This window comes from Pinus tabuliformis, chromosome 8, assembly GCF_031772625.1.
Source record: "Pinus tabuliformis cultivar Carrire ecotype Pingquan chromosome 8, CPIR1, whole genome shotgun sequence".
Taxonomy (NCBI): Eukaryota; Viridiplantae; Streptophyta; class Pinopsida; order Pinales; family Pinaceae; genus Pinus; species Pinus tabuliformis.
The window spans coordinates 1,977,196,039-1,977,203,103 of record NC_142294.1 but is presented as its reverse complement, the minus strand read 5'-3'; positions in this window follow the sequence as shown (position 1 = coordinate 1,977,203,103).

The following is a 7,065-nucleotide window of genomic DNA, read 5'->3' as shown; positions in this document are numbered from 1 at the left end:
AAATTAATATATAATATTTAAAATAAATTTATTTTAATATATAATATTTAAAATAAATTTATTTTAATATATAAAATATTGACATATTAAAAATCATTTAAAATCAACTCCACTAATAACCCATTTTAAAACAATTTCTAAATATACAATGTCCTAACTACCATTCACTAATCAACACTAAAACCATTCTTTCTCTAAATAAATTTTATAGGGAAATTTATTTCCCATTTATGGTGTTGCATTTACACGATATTGGCATTTCTCCTAGTGTGGAGATTCATGTTCTGAACACCGCTACCCTACTTGCCTTCAAAATCGTAGTTTGTTTGTTCACCGTGCCAGGTTTCCCACCAGGTAGGGTCGCTCAACTCGCCAGGTCGGGTCGCCCACTGTTCGACAGCTCCCACTCTACAGCTCGTTGTTCACTACAACTCGTCGTCATTTGGGTCGGGTCGCCCACAAGGTCAGGTCACCCAACTCGTCGGGTCGAGTTGCCCACCATTTAGCAACACCCACCCTACACAACTCATTCAACCGCGCCAACTCGTTCAGTCGTGCACACTCGTTCAGATGCACCCACCATTTGGATGTGCCCACTCGTTTAGATGCACCCACTCGTTGAGTTGCGCCTATTCACCTACGACTCATCCGCCCAACTCTTTGGTCGGGTCATGTCTGCATGCCCATCCATGTCGACGCGCCCACCTGTGCCTGCCTTCACGCCAGGTCATGTGTGCTCGCCCAGGCCATGTCTACGCGCCCGTTCATCACTCATTCAGACTTCCCTTTGGTTGCGGTTGCTTTGTCCCTTGACTATACCTTCATTTGCCGACACCTTCACCTTTTGCTTATGCTTACTCTTGCTTGCCCAAATATATTGGATGTTTATTGCTTGAGTTTTCTTGATTGGATTGGATGATGCTTCCACCAAGTCATCCATCTCATATATACACATGGCGTCTAAGGGTAGATGGGGTCGGCCCTCCTCTATTCCAACCAGGTGTTTCCACTAAATCACCCATTATTTAAGTTGGCCCAACCCTGTGTTGTGTCACGACCATGAGCTCAGCGCACTCATGTGTGATGAGCGGCGGTGGGAGACAAACTTCGGTTATGTGCAACGAGTCGAGTTTGCGATGACGAGCAGGTGCGTTTGGTTAAACATGCCTCGGCTAATGTGTGATGAGGAGTTGCAATGGTGTGACGAGTTACTTAAGAGAGTCAAAAAACCGACATGAGGAAAATCATCTAAGTATGGGTGCATGTGACGATTTATATGAGGTGTCGAAAAACCTACGAGTTGGTGGCCCAAAGTGTGGAGCGAACGAGTTGGTGAGCCAACATGCGGAATGGAAGAGTTGGTGGGCCAATTCATTATTTAGCATTTTTATGGGTGATTTCTAAGGTCGACCTAGGAAAGTTGACCCACCTTAAATTCATCGGGAATGTGTATACATGGAGGGATACTTCGTAAATAAAATCATCCAACGAACTCAAGAAAACAAGCTTAGAGCTAAGACTTGGGTGAAGAAAAGAAAAGAAAATACGACCAAGGCAAGGCACAAGCTGTGGATGGGCCGAAGTGCCAAGCCGAGGAGGGAAAAAACTACAGATTTTGGGCGCACTATTCTGGGCGAGTCTGCACAATGGGCGAACAAGCAAGCCATAGGTAGGCGCTTCGGCCTGGCAGACAAGCTGTGGAGGGTGAGCCATAGGTTAGTGCTCTTGCTCGATGGGTAGGCCCTTCTCCCCATCATAGCCAATGACGTTGCATCGACAAGGCCTGGGACCGAAGAACAAGCTCTTTTTGAATCCCAACGGTTAGGTTTCATCTATGCCCAGTCGGGATACCTTTACACAATCCTTCCTGACACCCCTCGGTCTAATTCTACTTGTTCAGATCCACCGAGGGCATCCCACGCTGCGGATGGGGTCATTGGTTCAGTCACTTTTGGTAAACCTTACTTCCCTACTAGTCATAATACATATGGATTCCCAATGGAGATGTCGTTTCTTTATATACGCTATTGTCATGGAGCCACTTTGAACAATCGAGATAATCCAAAACTAAGAGTGTATTCTGCCTCCGCCTCCTAAAAATTTTATAATAGGAGGGGAATCTTGAAAAACCTCCATGCTATATATATAAAAGGAGGGGTGAAAATGGCCAAATTTTTAGGGTTATATTCAGCCTACACAGGACTGAATCTCCAATGAAAAGACCTCCTTAGTTCAAGCACCCTACACATGGTTCTAAGGTGAAGTGTAATAAGAAACTACGAAGGGAGCAGCGCCGTAGGGATAAGCATGCTAATAAGGCTGATAAGCCACCTACAAGCGCAGAGGGCAAGTTGCAAGTGGGCTCTCCAACTCGACGAGCTGCGGAAGGTGACCCTGCAGGGTGGGTGCTTCTACCTAACACGATGAGTTGCGGAGGGTGAACCGATGAGTGGGCACCTATGCCTGGTGACAAGTTACGGAGGGCGACACGGGAGAGTGGGTGCTCCTACACAGTGACGAGCTGTGAAGGATGACACAAGGTGGGTGCCCTTGCCCGAAGAAAAGTTTCACAACATGGAAGATGTGGGTGGTTCTAAACAAGAAAGGTGGGCGTTGCTGAATGAAGGGCGACCCGACTCGGTGAGGTGGGAGGCCCTGCACGAGCAGGCCAAACTTTTGGAAAGTTTTCTACAGGTAAATTTGGATTTTCCTAGCAAAGATGCAATTGTATTGTATTTGTAAAATACTGAATTACTGATTATTGGGCAGACTCTAATATGGGAGTTTCCCCTCCCATTTAAAAGAAAGTAATTTGATGTGCATATTTATGATATGATGATGATGAATGTTATTTTTGTTGTGTAAAATGATGAATGCTTAGTGTAATTGAAGAAAACTAACTAAGAGTTGAGTGTTAGGTGTAGCCTATACTCATAAGTATTCGTGAAAAGAAAGTGGGTAGCAGTGCCATACCTACCTATGTGTGGTTGAAAGACCACCACTAAGATAGGGGCGTGACAGATGGTATCAGAGCTTCGGATTCCATGGTATTTTGAATGATTTTCAGGTTGAAGTGTTACAATTACACTTTGTGAGAGTTTGGTATCAAGAAGCCGATTTTCAAAAGTGAAGAAGACATACCTGTGCTTCGTAACAAGTGGAATCTGACTTTCCGCAGGGCTTTCAAAAGTTCAACAGGGACAAGTGAAGGGTCAAGTTGAACGATAGGAAATTTTATGGTCTTAATGAGATCACAAGCGAAGCTGATGGCTGATTAAGCAGAAGAACCTCAAGTGATGATGGGGGAATCTAGCAGGGATGCCGAAAACGTTTTCATGGGTAGGGTAGTGGATAAAATGGAGGAATTAGCTTTTGATGTAGCTTCGGTGAAGGTTTCACATGTTGATCATCGAGATATGACAACAAAGTTGCAAGAAGAATATACAAAGTTGAAGGAAGATTTTGAAGACCTCAAAATCTGATACAATTATACAGAGTGGATGTATGCAAAAACAAAGAAAGAAGGAAAGGACATTGGAGCTGCAAGGGACCAAGGTTTAGAAGAAATCTCGAAGTTGCAGAAGGAAATTGACGATGCTTGGAATGAGACAACTATTTTGAAGAAAGCAATTGGGCAAGGTTCTGTTGGAGTTTCCCATGTGAAGGTCAAAGAACCCAAACCTTATGATGGGATGAGGAGTGCGAAAGCTCTTAGAAATTTCTCATGGGATGTGGAGCAACACTAGGAACATTTGGGTATACCTGATGATGAGTCCAAAGTGAAGGTAGCTTCTCAATTCTTGATGAAATATGCTAAGATGTGGTGGCAAAGAAAGATGGACCAGATTGCCAATGGTGTGGCAACGAAGATCTCTTCTTGGGATGACATGAAGAAAGTTTTACAGAATCATTTTAGCCCACAAGATGAGACTTGGGATGCAAGGACGAAGATAAAATACATGAAGAAAATAGGAAGCCTATAAGCATATCAACGATAGTTCTCGAGTGTGATCTTGGAATTACCTGATATGGCAGATAAAGACAAGGTATTCAATTTCATTATAGGATTGAAACCTTGGGCACACAATGAGGTGAAGAGGCAAAAGATCAAGACACTAGAGGAAGCGTTTGCAGTGGTTGATCACTTGGTAGAAAATTACGATGAAGGAACCAAAGAACAAAAGAAGAAAACAGATAAACCGAAAGAGAAGTCTGTGAAATAAGAGCCTTCGAGATCGAATGACAAGTCAGAGGCGAAGAAGCCTTTGAAGTGTTGGATTTGTGAAGAACCACATACGGTGAAGAATTGTCCTTCAAGACTGAAAGTGGAAATTGTAGCACAAGTCGATGTAAAGAAGAAGAAAGAAGAAACTTACGTTGGAGTGATGCAGATTTTGGGAGCTGTAGTAGCTATGGAAGCGATCTCATGACGAGATCCTGAAAGAAACAAGTTGGAATATGTGGAGATGAAGATTGGGAAAGGCATTGTTCTCACGATGGTAAATAGTGGTGCAAATCATAACTTCATGAGTGAAGATACTGTGAGGAAGATTGGGTTGAAGTTTGTACGAGTTCAAACACAATTGAAAATAGTCAATTCTCATACCACTAGATTCAGTGATTGGTGTAGTAGAAAAAGTTGATGTGAGCATTGGTGAATGGACTAGGAAAGTCGACTTCACAACTATGCAGATAGATGACTATGAAGCTGTACTGGGTATGGAATTTATGAAATAGTTTGAAGCTATGATAGTGCCTCTCTTGAAGAAGTTGTACATTTACAATAGGCCTGATGATGATCCCATTGTTGTACCAACCATAGGAACTATGACAACCGAATGTTAGTTGACAATGATGGATGTGGAGGAAGTCAAGCGAGATGAAGAAATTTATAAGAGGTTGTCTTATACAAAATAAAAACTTATGGAGAAGTCACGGGTGATTAGAGCATTATCTGATAGTATATTGGATCTATCAAGCACACTAGAGGTAGTGGAAGGAGTTGGAGATGCTAGACTCGAGATTCAAATGGAGAGTCGGGAAGCATACATTAGAGATTGGAAGTGGAATATCTAGATAGGTGGATTGAGCTATTAGCTAAGGAAGAGGGAGAGCCTTCAACCTCCACTTCCTCCCTCTCTTATTAGACTGACATGGGGATGAGGCTCATTATTAGCCACTCATTGTAGTGAGTCTCCAATATTTTGAGTAGACATTTTGCGTGAGATGGACACGATCGACAGTAGTATGCATATATGAGTCATGATGATGTAGGGGACATGCATTCTTGTGGATGTGATGGTTGGTTGGATTAGCTACCCAACTAGTCACCAACACGAGGGGATCTGGCACATGATTTTCCTATAGAGTTTGGCATATCAAGAGCATGAGACAGGTCAGAGGTGGACACATTTGAGTACCCATATATATGGATTTGCAGTCTTAGCGATGGTGGTTTCTAAGATGGTGTTGTCGACGATGACTATCCTTTAAAGTGGGGGAGTATGTAACGAACACGAGTTGAGCGTGCTCATGCGCGACAAGTGACGGTGGGAAACAAAATTCGACTATGTGCGACGTGTCGAGTTTGTGACGACAAGCAAGTGCATTCGATTAAACACACCTCGACGAGTGTGTGACGATGAGTTGTGCAACGACAAGTTGCAACGATGTGACAAGTTACTTGGAGAGCTGAAAAACTGACATGAAGAAAATCGACGAAGTATGGGCACACGTGACGAGTTTATATGAGGTGTCGAAAAATCGATGAGTTGGTGGGTCGACGTACAGAGTCGACAAGTTGGTGGGATGACATTCATAATGGATGAGTTGGTAGGCCGACGCATTATTTAACACTTTTATGGGTGCTTTGTATGGTCGACCTGGGTAGGCTGACCCACCTTAAACTAATGGAGAATGCATATATATGGAGGGAGAATTGATGGACAAAAGCATCCAATGAACTCAAGAAAACAAGATTAGAGATGAGACTTGCGTGAAGAAAAGAAATGTGAATACGACCAAGGAAAGGTGAAGGAGGTGGACAGGCTGAAGTGCCAAGTCGAGGAGGTAATGAGCTACAGATTTCAGGCTTATTGTTCTGGGCAGGTCTGCACAGTCAGTGGATAGGGGAGCCACAGGTGGGCGCTCCTGCCCGATGCACGAGCTGCAGAGGCCGAGCCGTAGGTGGGCACTCCTGCTCGGTGGATGAGCTGTGGAGGGCGAGCTGCATGTGGACGCTCCTGCTAGAAGAGTTGCGGAAGGTGACCCGGTAGGGTGGGCACTTCTGCCTGGCACGAAAATCTGTGGAGGGTGACCCGACGAGTGGGATCCTCTACCTGGTGACAAGTTGCAGAGTGCGACACAGTAGAGTGGGTGCTCCTACCCAGCGATGATCTGTGAAGGACGACACAAGGTGGGCGCCCTTTCTCAAAGATGACCTACATGACACGACAGACCTAGGCCATTATGGATGAGAAAGGTGGGTGTTTCTAAACAAAGGGAGACCCAACCCAGTAAGGTGGGTGACCCTGCACGAGCTGGAAGCTTCGGTTCTAATTTAAAAAACTTCCATTATGGAGCTTCTATAGCTGGAAGCTTTGGCTCTAATTTAAAAAACTTTCCATAACAGGACTGGTGCGACTGAGACACAACTCAATCGCTCCAATCGGTGCAATGAGTAGTGCTAATCTCTGCACATCGACGCAGGGGAGACAAAGGCCATTAGCGTCGGTCTTATAAACTGGGCAAAACAAAAGTTTTAGGGGAAATGGTGCAAAAGGGAATTGATCTGCTCATGAAGAGGGATACAATGGGAGTTTCTTCATGAAGGCAAAGCATGTGGGGTTTACTGTGGAGGTCCTCCAAGATCAAGGAACAGGGAGTACAGGGACAGTGACAAAATGTTGTGTAACATATGCCCCCTAAAGTGTGAAGGTTGAGCTAGAGTGAGGAATGAAATGCTTTATAAATCAGTGTGGGGAATCAGTATGCCATCGGAAAACCTACAAGCAAGTACAGATACATATACATAAACTGAGATCTCTATCAAATGATACATGAATC